The 12172-nt window shown below is 51.2% G+C and overlaps 1 long non-coding RNA gene across 1 annotated transcript in view; it reads left to right on the top strand.

The window, feature by feature from the left end:
- Positions 1–6: 6 nt before the first annotated feature.
- LOC106722935 overlaps positions 7–12172 on the top strand; it is a 17572-nt gene continuing 5406 nt past the window's right edge. The window contains exon 1 of the long non-coding RNA XR_001358944.2: positions 7–244. This is a non-coding gene — a long non-coding RNA (uncharacterized LOC106722935). The remainder of the gene's footprint in view (positions 245–12172) is intronic.

The raw sequence follows: 12172 nt of genomic DNA, 5'->3' as shown, positions 1-12172 counted from the left end.
CGGGCCGCCCCGTCCCTTTCAGCCAACTTCGTGTGGAAAAGCGACACCTGGCGCTGGTTGTTCAAAGACCCCCGCACCGGGAGGGGAAGCGGGCAGGGAGAACCAAGAGGACAGAGATGCAACTGGACCTGGAGGCAGTGCGGAGGGCTGCAACAGGATCCGCAGCAGCGGAAGCGACAGCGACAGCGAATGAACTGAGAATATAAACCCCAAATCGGTGCCTGGACTAAAGGACTGCGATTGGGTAAGGTGAGGGTGGAGGGTGGGTGCGCAGGGGGTTGGGTGCGTTTATTGTAACGGAAAGTGCGGGTGTCTTAAGGTGGCTTTGAGATGTGCGATGGAAAGCTTATGATAGAGGATATGTATATATATTTTAATTTTTTAAAAGTCCCTTTTCTAAAGTATCCCGCCCCCTCCCCCGTGCCCTGCTGCCCCACTTTCAGCCCCGAGCCTCTCTCCTTTCTGTGTTGAAATGATGCTTTCCCTTGAGTGAAGCACTGGAGCCAAGGAGGTGTGACCCACCAGCTTGCAGCTGAAGGTGGGTGAAAGGAAGCTGGAAATAAAGTGTGGAAAGGTGCCAGGGGTGACTAACCTACCTGGGGAACAACCCACCTGGGAACATGGTGAGCTCCCTGAGATAGAAAACCTTTCAGGCCAGTTTGGGTGTCTCTTGCAGGCACATGCACTCTGGCCCAAACAGAAACCATGGGCTCCAGCAGGATTCCTGGGGCATGCTCTGGCCTTTGTTACAAGAGACCAGACTAAGAGGATCTGCCACAGTATGCCCTGCTGGGCTTCAAATCTAGAAAATCAAAGCTGAACCAAGCCTGCTATACAAAAGGTAACATCCCAGAATTGCTACCCACAGCAGGCAGTTGCAAAAGGATTTGATGGGAGTGTCTGGAGCAACTGAGGGGGGAATTAATTTAAATCAAATGTTAGCTTTAATATAGTTTTCTCAAAGGAAAAAAATATCAAGCAAGACAGTGGTGTACAAGTACCTGGCTCCAAGCCAGCTGTCCAGAAAGCTGCATTCCAGGTGGAAACACCTGTGTTACTCTCTGGCGCTCTGCCACTGCAGCCAATTCTGTATCGAGGACATAGCCTCTGTACAGGTCTACTTCCTGGGTTAAGACATTTTCTCTACCTGTATCCAGGTTCATTCCCACATCAGCTTCACAATACAACAGGTACCCTCATTGCATGCAGGCTCCACCTGCTGTCTACTCATCCCACTGAGCAGGGAGCAAACCCAGAGAAGAGGTGGCTGCACGGCCTGTGGGACAGAGGAGAGACCAGGATGTCCCCCACTGCTCCACTGGCAGTGTGAGAGAGGGAGTCTTTCCAGTTCTCTGGAGCCATAAGAGATGCTTCACTGAAATGGGCGAGGTAGAACTGGGCTAGACTCTGGGAGATTAAGAGTGAGACAGCAGAGACAACGTCACCCTGCAGAGCCGGCTGCCATCAGAATAGGAAGAGATAGACATGACAAATGGCTCCACTGCTAAACAGCAGGAGCTCAGATGCCAGATGGAGGGGGGCTGTACCTGCTCTGACAGATTCCCCTTCATCCCTGGGGATCTGGCTTCTCTGGCACTTTTTGGTATCATTTGCACAGTGGCAAGGCCAACAGAGACCCACTGGATTTGACTGAGATGACTAAAGCACACTAGCAGCTGTTTGTGGCCAAGCACCCCCTGCAGGAGAGACAAAAAGGAGGCTTTCAAATCAAGAAACTTTTATCCTGTGAACTTGTCTTTCCCATCTAAAGCACCTATTCAGTACTGGCCATTGGGAGCATCTACACATTCATCGATGCTCAGTAGTTACTGACCATTTAGTTTCGTACTTCCTTAATGAAGTACTAACTAAATGTGCAGTAACTACAGCTACTGTGCAGTAGTGCTGGCACATGGTTTTTTTGTGATGGTTACTGCTCGGTGTTATTAGGCTACCGCACAGTAAGCGTCTTGTGTAGACACGCCCACTAACTAACCTCTGCATACCAGTCTGGCAACAAAACTACCCCTATGATCCCCGAAATTGTGGGTATGGATTTCCTCCCATGCCTTTGTGCCGTTCCCATTAACAAATAGATAAATAAAGGAACCAAGGAGATTGTTTCAAGGGCAAAACCTTTTTCTGGACCCAATTCAGTTCACATCAGGATACGTAGCAATGTGTGACCTCTCCTTCTGCTGCTAACCACCAGCCCTAGGAATGGAAAGTCTCACCACCAGTGTTTCATTTCCACTGGACTCCTTAATGCCTAGCTCATTAACAGGCCAGTAATAACCAGCCCTCTAAAGCAAGTACAGTATTCTAGGTCTGCATACAACAACGCAAGCTGTGCTTTAATGTCTTTTGCCATTTCTGAACACTAGCTAGTGCTCTAGAAAATGCCCCCAGATTAAATTGCTTGAATGGTTACACTTTGACCTTGAAGCAACACAAGTAAATTTGCTTACATTATGGACAAACCTAAAACAATTTTTTTTTGCTGTATATTTCCCTACTCTGGCGAGTGCTGAAAGTCATGAACACCACAGATGTGCAGGACAAAGTTCAGCATTTGGGATTTTAAATCTGAGAAGTAAGAAGTACAGATAAAAGCAAAGATAAAAGCAGATATGCTTGACAGAAGAAGCAGAATGTACTGAGATAGCTATCGGGACATGTTGGTTACAGAAAAGAACTCATAATTAAACTGCAGGATAGGCACCTAGGGCTATGTCTTACCCTTCTGAAAATCATTGCGGAAACAAAAGTGTCAGTAGCTCCATGTCTGGATAAGGGGTCAGAGTCACAGCATCTGCCCTTGCAGTTGGAACTTGGCCGCTCGCTCTGCTGCTTACACATGAGCCAACACAAAACCCAGCACCTTCCCCATCAACTGTTGTTTCTGCAGCTTGGACAGAAGTCCAAAGCAGTAAAAACTAATTTCTTCCGCTAAAGTAAGTGGGTCGGGCCCTATAGCAGGGGTGGGCAAAGTCCAGCCCATGGGCTGGATCAGGCCCATGGCAAACTCCATTTCCCAGCAGCCCCTGCCCACATTGCTGTGTCCGGTTTCCATGGAGACCCCAGCAGTGGCAGTGCCGTGACAGCGCATGGCCAGGGTTTCCATGAAGACTGGCCCAGCAGCACTGGCAGAGAGTGCAGCTGGACGAGGAGCTGCTCCAGGGCTGGAATCTCACGGCACTGACGGAGTGGTCTGAAGTTGGGGCAGAGCCACTATCTGGCTCTGTGTGGTCCAGAGCTGTGGTGTGCAAGCAGCAGATCCTCTGGACCATGTTTTCACCACTGCCAGATCTCAGCCCCGGCCGTGGATCAGGTCCCTGCCTAATGTGCCCTGCCCTGTGCCCATATTATCACGGCACCACCACTACTGTGGTCTCATGGAAACGGGCCACAGCAACATGAGTAGGGGTTGCTGGGAAATGGAGTTTGGTTCCTGGCTGGATCCACCATTCTGTCCATCCCTGCCCTATAGGGAGAGCCTTTAAAATGAATACATTAATCCAGGGCTGTCCAATTTCTGAGCAGCTGTGGGCTGCACCATCCCATTGCCACATTTCCATTGGCCACACTGCCCACCAGTTGGGCAGGAGGAAACTGAAACTGGAGAAGACCTAGCCTGGAGACCCTGACTGCCTTCAGGGAGCTGGGGGAGAGGAAGAAGAGGAAGACGGTGATCAAAGCAGAAGCAGGCAATGAAGGGAGGCAGTGACCAAAGGAGAGGCACCCCAACCCATGGTGGGAAGTGTAGGGAGGCAAGGATGTAAGGGTAGCAGGAGCCCCGAGTTAAGCTCTTTCAGGTTCCATGCAGCCCATAGGCACAAATTGGACAGCCCTGCATTAGTCCATCCTTCCAGGGACCTCAAACTTCTCTGGAACAAGGAAGGCCAGGCTCAGGCAGGTGAACAACACCCAGCGGGCAAGCTCCAAATCCAGGCTTCAGGAAGATGCTAAGACCCAGGTCCACTCTCCCTTCAGCTTCAAAGCGTCCCTGGGTAAGTGGGAAGAAATCTCTCTTTGCCTTCACCTGCCTTCTGCCTAACTGCTCACAGTACCATCCTGTCTCAGAGGAGTACGCTGATGGAGGCCATGGAAGTATTTCAGAGACTATGGTTCCCTAGGTGGAACGCTCCAAGACTGTTCCTGATTTTTAAGTCAATACTGTTTTTCTGAGCGTAGAGGAGGGCCTTATTATTTCATCATTCTTCTTCCTCCCATTTTCAAACACCTTTTGCTTCCTTGATGGTCAGCTCTTCTCAGTGTAGCAGTTATGGAGGGCTGACATGGGCTTCTAAAGCAAAAGAACTTTGAAAAGATGCAAGTACTCATTACTCTGAGCCCCTATGCTGATGCCCGTGAGCAGGTGATAGCAAGTGCTTTGTACAATCAGGCTGCATATAGGCGAGCGCAGCCATGCGGTATGTGGCACTGCTGACCTGTCTGTGGTGCCACATAGCACACATTTAGGTGTTTCCTGCACTGCTACCTTGCAGCGTGGGGGGAGGTGACCCCAGGAGATCCCAGGGTCAAAAAAACCCACCCAGAAAAAAGGCAAGGCAAGGCAACCCAAGTGGAGGCAGAGCGTGCTGCCCAAAACTGGAGCCTGGTCAGCCGGAGCCACGCTCTGACTGCCAACCAGGTTCCCAGCTGCAGGAGCAATGTGGCTGCAGCTTCCTAGAACCCCAGATAAGGCTGCTGGGGCCAGTACAGTTTCTCCCCTACCCCACCTGGGATAACCTGCCATGCTCCAGAGGGCACGTGGTATGGGCATTCCCTGGGGACAACTAGTGGCAGCACAAAGTGCACCACTGCTGGTTGTCCCCAGGGAACCAAACATCTGCACTTGTCCAGATAAGACCTCAGAGTCCAAAAGATTTGGAATCTTGCCCAGCCTGCTGGAAAAGGGGAAGGGAAGAAACTGAATTTGCTTTGGATTTAATTTCATATGTCCCCTTTCTGGCATTGAAAGCCCTTTCCTGCCATGCTGTGCCAAGCGGAGCAGAGTGGTGTAAGATACAGGGAAAAGGGACTTAGGGGCCACACAGATAGAAAAGACAGCTAGACAACACATTCCTTGCTCTGAAAGGGTTGAGCAGGAACAGGAACAAACCTGAGAACAGCAGTGCTTTAACCACAAGCCTGTGTCCTATCTAACACAAGGATCTGCAGGACCAGGTCCTGGTTCCATCTCTACTACAGTGGGCAAGTCGCTCAACATCAGACTCCCAGAAGTCAACACAAGTGTCTGAAGATGCAGAGGCTCAAAATGCAGCTGGAGTCTCAAAAAAAAAAAAAAAAAACACGTAGGGCAGGGCAGGTGGCAAACTCCTTCTGGAATCCTTCAGATGAGGATGAACAGGGATAAGCATCTGAGAACTCTGTGGGGCTTCTCTCACCAATAAAAAGTGGCTGAGAACAATGCACTTATATTCACTGAGCCTAACCTACCCTCATCTTCCTTTCCAATAAAGACAAAGCCAAGGCATTCCAGTTGGCCCTTTAGGCATTCACTGGCATATTGCTCAAAAGGGGGCAGAGTGAATGTGAGCGAGATAAGAAAAGCCCCTGAGCTGCTCTCAGTTAGATGCTGTTTTCTCAGAGGCAACTGGAAATGTTACCTATTTGCTGCAGACAAGTGGAGCCAAGAAAGGCAGAATAATGGTTCCTTTACTCCCACACAACACCACCCAGTGCACCAGTCTGGGCTACAATGGGATTAGAGCTGGTAGGAAAAATGGCTCTGCATTTGTCCCCTGGGAATTCCAGCTGGAACAGTCACATCCTACCAAGCAGGAAGCAGCAGAGAGACTGGCAGAGTGAGCAACATGCCTGCTCATACAACCCAGTGCCAATGTGCTGTTCTTGGATCATAAGTGCTCCGCTGATTCTTAAATGTCAGTGCATCAGAATAAAATCCACTCATCTGCTTCTGTTGCTGCCCTCACAGAGTGGCTTGTGCCCTGTATACTGCAAGCTCCCTGCAGCTCAGTGCCAAGGCCCATCCTGCACTTTCTCCATGGAAGGGTCCCCTAAAGAGTGAGGGAAAACCAGTTTATGTTGGAGCAAAGCTCAGGACAATCCATTGCTGCTGGGGAGAGCCTGCTGCTCTGCCAGTGGAGAGTCTATCATGGTAAGAAGTGGCATAAAGGTAGGTTGAACCACTATTCAGTGTTAATAGCAAAACCCCATGGAAACATGTCTTGTAGCCACCCCTAAGACTCTCTAGATCTGAGTGTTTTCAGTTGAGTGCAAGGCAGTCTGGGGCAGTGTGGCTGTCTGACTACTAAGCTAGCTTCAAACCCTTTGGAAGGTCAGAGTCACCCCAAATAAGCACTTACCCTTGGTCTGCCCTTTCTTGGTTTGTTCTAACATTCAAAGGCCAATACTTTCCCAGCGCCTCTCTAGTGCTGGCTGTTCTCCACAGGACTCACAAAATCTGGGTTTTGTTGAGGAATGCCAGGCCATCCCCAGCCCTGGCACATCTGGGGACAGGGTGGGGGAAGCAGGGAGGAGGACAGGGGTTGATGACAGCAGGAAGCTAGGCAGGGGGTGTACAGGCTGCACAGTGAGTTTACCAAAACAGTGCATTCTGTAAGAGAGTTGTGTTGTTGCAGCCATTATGGGGCAGGGAATTTTGTCTGGAAAGAGCAGGGAATTAGTTCAAATGGTAACGCACCTGCTTAGCATGCAATAGGTAGTGGGATTTGATTCCCCTGCATTCTCCAGCTGAGGTGCAAGCCTCCTTCTTTCCGGCCTGTCTTATGGCTCAGGACAGTCTGAACTATTAGTCAGAAGATTATGAGCCCAAAGCTGGGGGTTGGCCACTGCAGTTCAGTTAAACAAAACAAAACAACCTACCACCACCACCACCACGAGCAGCGCTTCAGGCCTCTGGACCCTTTTTGAGGCTTTTAAAGGCCCGGGTCAACAACGCCCTGGCTGGAATGATCTAGTTGGGAATGGTCCTGCTTTGAGCAGGGGGTTGGGCTAAATGACCTCCTGAGGTCCCTTCAAACCCTAATTTTCTATGAGTCTATATCTTCTGGGCACCTAAGGAAGGGCATTTTATGCCAAAAAGCTTGCCCTCCATTCGTCACAAATATAGCTGGTCCAACAAGCTATTACCAAACAAACCTTGCTTCACAGTACAAGGAACAGGAGAAAGCAGGGGAAGGGGAAGGAGAAAACATCTTTATGGTTTCAGACATCAGAGCATCCAAACACAACCTCCCTCACTGAATCCTGGGCTGTATGAGCGAAAATCAGCATACCTGGCATAGGAATCCGAGGCCAGCCTAGGAACGTTTTCCACAGTGTGCCACAGTGCAAGTACCCTTACACTGGCATCTTCATTCTCCATCTCCTCTGAAAGGCCCTTGAGAGGCGTAGATATTTCCTTAGCAGAACCAGATAGGGCCAGGGAGCCACTCACACTTGGGGCATGTGTAGATGAAACAGGGGCTCTAAATTGAAGTGGTGGGTTTTTGAAAACTGCTCTGGAAAGGTGCAATGTCTGGAGGAGCTACAGCCATGGCCTTTTCTTAGACCATTTTATTGATGATCAGATTTTTTGGATGGGGGGGGTGGTGGGGGTCTCAGGTCCTTCCTGAGAGACTCTAGTTTTTGAACACTCACTCCCAGTCTGGTATGGGATAAACACAACCAATTATTTTGCCTCTATAAATAACCCTTGCAAGAAAACTGTCTCCATTAGGAAACTACTGCAGCTGAAATTGTGAGCTCACATCTTTCCCCTTACCCCTGCAAGTTCAACAGGAACTGATTATTCAAGGTCAATGTTGGGACCATATAATTGCTGACATCATCAGAAGCAGTAGCATAAGAAACCAAATATGCTTACTGCTGGGTTATAAATACCCAATGGGATCCTTATTGTCAAAAATCAGAAGCTTAAAAGCAGCAGTGCCAACCCCAAATGTTAAAAATCAGGGGGAAAGCCCCCAAGAAATCACAGCTTAAACTCTAGCAAAAGTTTTAAAACAGCAGTTTGTTTGGGAAAGTGTCCCTTTGCTTTCTGAGCATTTAGGTCACACTCAGGTCATAGTTTCAAAGCAGGTGAACAGGAAACCTACAACATTTTTTAAATGAAGTCTATGATTCAGAATTACCTGGCTCCACAAATACAGGCTTTAAAACAAAATTCTAAATGTAATAATGCTCACAATAAATGTGTAACTTGTGGCAGTCGTGGTATACCCTGCTGATATAACGTATTTTCTATGTTACAATCTTTGTATATCCTTGCCTCAGTGGGCTCTTGTTGGGAGCCTGTCCCTAGTGTCTGGTTCCAGACACCTGGGGAAATTAAAATCAGCTGCAGCTGAGCTGTAGGTGTGCTTTTTAAAAGTCCCCTGTCTTGGGATCTGTATCTTAGGCATGGACAGTTAGGAGTTTCTGGTAGGGGTGCACTGATAGAGATTTTTGGGGCCAATACCAATAAGTGATATTTAAGGAGACATATTGGCCGATATGGATACAATTTCCAATACAGCTGCCTCCAGCTGGTAAGTCCGATGTGGTGGAAGAGGAGGGGGGAGAGAAGGGGCATGGGGGGGCAGATCAGTCCCCCCTCCCACCATGAGGCAGGGGGCAGGGGCAGGCGCTGCCCAAGCAGGATGGATCTGGGGGATGGAGCTGCGGCTCATGGGGGAAAAGGTGGCTCCTGCCACTGCTTGCACACTGGGAGGGCATGGGTGGGGGGGGTTATTCCCCAGATCTGCACGGGGCGGGCTGCAGCTGGGGCTGTGTGGGGCTCTTCTCGGCAGGGGCTGGGCTCAGAGCAGGCAGTGGCAGCACTTGCAGGATGCTGCATCCACCCCAAGCTTTGCCACTGCTCTGCTCCCCGCACCACTGCTGCCAGCCACCTGGTGCAGCCCCGGCTCTTCCCAGCACATGGGTGGAGGTGAGGTGTTAAGCCAGGGCTGTGGCTCGTGGTGGCGGTGCTGGGAGGAGTGGCGGTGAAATTTGGGGTGGATGCAGCATCCTCCCCCTCCCCTCTCCGCCCCACCTGGGCAGCACCTGCCCCTGCCCCCTCTCTCATTGCGGGAGGCGTTAATCTGCTCTCCCCTACGCCCCTTACTTCCCCCCTCCCCTTCCACTACATCGGACTTACCAGCTGGAGGTAGCTCTCCATGCTGCCAGCTGTGCTCCTTGGTGCCCGAGTGGTGCGCTATGGATGCGTGCAGCATGGGCATTTATCAGCCAAATTATCAGCCCCATGGGGCCAATATCCGATACAGCCAGTTTTCCTTATATCATAGATTTAATAGATTTCATAGACATTAGGGCTGGAAGGGACCTCAGAAGATAATTGAGTCCAGCCCCCTGCCCAAAGGGCAGGAAGTCAGCTGGGGTCATAGGATCTCAGCAAGATAAGCATCCACATTTCTCTTGAAGGTATTCAATGTAGGTGCTTGAACCACCTCCGGCGGCAGGCTACTCCAGACCTTGGGGGCCAGGACAGTAACGAAATTCTTCCTTATGTCCAGCCTGAAACGGTCTTGCAGTAATTTATAACTGTTCGACCTTGTCATCCCTTGGGGCGCTCTGGTGAACAAACATTCTCACATATTCTGTGGTCACCCCTCATAAACTTATAGGTGGCCATCAGATCACCCCTGAGCCTGTGCTTTTCCTGGCTAGAGAGCCCCATGGCTCTCAGCCTGTCATCATAAGGTCTGTTTTCCTGACCTCTGATCATGCGCGTGGCTCTCCTCTGCACTCTCTCAAGCTTCTCCACGTCCTTTTTGAATTGTGGGGCCCAAAACTGGACACAGTACTCCAGCTGCGGCCTCACCAAGGCCGAGTACAAGGGGAGAATGACATCCTGGGATTTGCTTGAGAAGCATCTATGGAGGCAAGCCAGCGTTTTGCTTGCTTTACTAGCTGCAGCATCACATTGAGGGCTCATGTTCCTCTTATGGTCAATAATGACCCCCCAAGTCTCTTTCTTCTATAGTGCTAGCCAGCATAGCACTGCCGAGCCTATAAGGATGCTCCAGGTTTTTCCTCCCAAGGTGGAGAACCTTGCATTTTTCAGTGTTAAACACCATCAGGTTCTTGTCCGCCCACTTGCTGAGCCTGTCCAGGTCAGCCTGGATCACCCTCCTGTCCTCAGGTGTGATCAGTACCAATCCAATATTGAACCAACGTGTTGGTGCACCTCTAGTTCCCGGTTCACCAGTTGCTTTTTCCACAGGGGCCTCAGGAACTTAAGGCTGGTAAGCAACTAGAGTTCCTACCTGCATGCCGCTTTTTAAAGGTGTGGGGTAAAGTAAGCCTGATATTGGGGAGAAACTTCCTGATGTCAGGCTCACAGCACCCCCCTCCCACATCTGCCTACAGGGATCAGGCAGTGGCACAGGGTCTAGGAACTGGGGCTCTCCCAGCCTGCTCTCACTGATTAGGCACAGGGTGCTGTATTCCAGACTCTGGGGCAGCCCCATGCCAGGATCTGTGACATGCCACATATTTAATTTAAGGCATGATACAGACAACCCATAAAGACCTTATATATTATAACATCTTTGTGACTCATTTACTTTGTTATTACACCATAAATTATCTTTAACATGTGGCAGGTTTACTATTTATGGCATGATTTACACCTTGATTACACCCTAAATCAGGGGTGGGCAAAATATGTCCCACAGGCCAGGTCCAGCCTGTGAGGCCATTCTATCTGGTCGGTGGAGCCCCTAAAAATTTTAGAAAATTAATATTGATCTGTCCTTGGTTTCTGTCAAAAGTGACAGGAACCAGGGGCAGTAGGACCCAGGGGAAGCCCAGCAGGCTCCCACAACAGCAAGGCCTGCCCCACCCCACCCTGCCCCCCAGCCAGAAGACCCAGCAGGGGCTTCTGGCCTGGGACCTGCCCCAGTGTGGGAATCTCAGGTAAGGGGGGGGAGGTGGAGGGCAGGGGAGGACCCCAGGCAGGGAGGGAGCCCAGGGAAAAGCTGAGCACAGGGAAAAGCGGCCCCTCCCCTGCCCTGTGGACAGGGCTCCCTACTGCAGCAGCCCACGCAGGGCTGTCCTGAGCAGGCACAGACAGCCTCATGCAGGCTGCGAGCGACTGCAGTGTGGGACACCGGCCACAGGGCGGGCAAGGGGCCACTTTTCCCTGCATTCTGCACCAGCTCCTTCCCCGTTGGCAAGCAGGGTGTCAGGCCTGCATGCTGCGCCATGCCTGTACCGCGGGGCTGGGGGGCACTGGGAGTGAGTGGGAGCATGGGGCCCACACTAGTGTCCCGGGGCCAGTGCCAGCAGGGCAGCAAGGGTACAGGGATCCCGGCCAGCAGGGGCTCTGTGGAGCTGGGCCAACTCCCCCTCTCCCTGCTGGTGCAGCCCAGCCCGGCTCCACAGACCCCTGCCAGCCTACGCCCCGCTCTGGGACCCACCGGTGCTGGTCCTGGGACATTAGACCCAAGACATTGGCACATTGGTCCCAAGATGATGACCAGGGGGCAGGGCACCTGTCGAGGGGCGGGGTTACCCATGCGGCCCTCAACAGCTTGCCAAAACTGGGTAAGCAGCCCTCCACCCGAAATAATTGCCCCCCGCTGCCCTAAATGTAATGTGTGCCAGGGCTCTTAAAAACAGAGGTAATGCAGAGCATTCTTTAAATAGCCAGATGTGTTTCTTTTTTTCTTTTCCTTTTTTAGTCTCACCACAGTTGAGCAACCTCTAGACTTCCTGCAAAAGTGCTGTCCTCAGTGAGAGGAATGCAGTGACAGACTCATAGGGAGTGTCCACACATGCAGGCACGTGCGCTTGCAGCAGCTCAAATAGAAGTGGTGCAAATTTGAGCCGGGGCTTTTTGCCTCAGTGCACATGCTCAGACCTGCACTTTGATGTGGGGCAAATTGTGCCACTTGGGGCAAAATAATCCTGCCTGGCTCCCCCAGATCTGCAGCCAGGGGGAGCTACAGCCTGGGGCCAGCACCTGTGCTATCCCCAGCAATATAAAAAGCTGCCCCGTCTTGGCCCCATCAGTACAAATAGCTGCCCTGTCAAGTAGCTCAGGGCTACTTGATCTCAGGAGCTTCTGGGGCCCAGCCAATTGGTACCTGGGGACACTACCCCTTGTGCTAGCTGGACTGCCAAAGCAGCCTTGAGAGCCCACAGGGGCTACAGCCCC

The sequence above is a fragment of the Alligator sinensis genome, unplaced genomic scaffold (assembly GCF_000455745.1).
Source record: "Alligator sinensis unplaced genomic scaffold, ASM45574v1 scaffold803_1, whole genome shotgun sequence".
Taxonomy (NCBI): Eukaryota; Metazoa; Chordata; order Crocodylia; family Alligatoridae; genus Alligator; species Alligator sinensis.
Note: the sequence above shows the minus strand (reverse complement) of the source record. Positions and strands in the feature narration are given on the sequence as shown.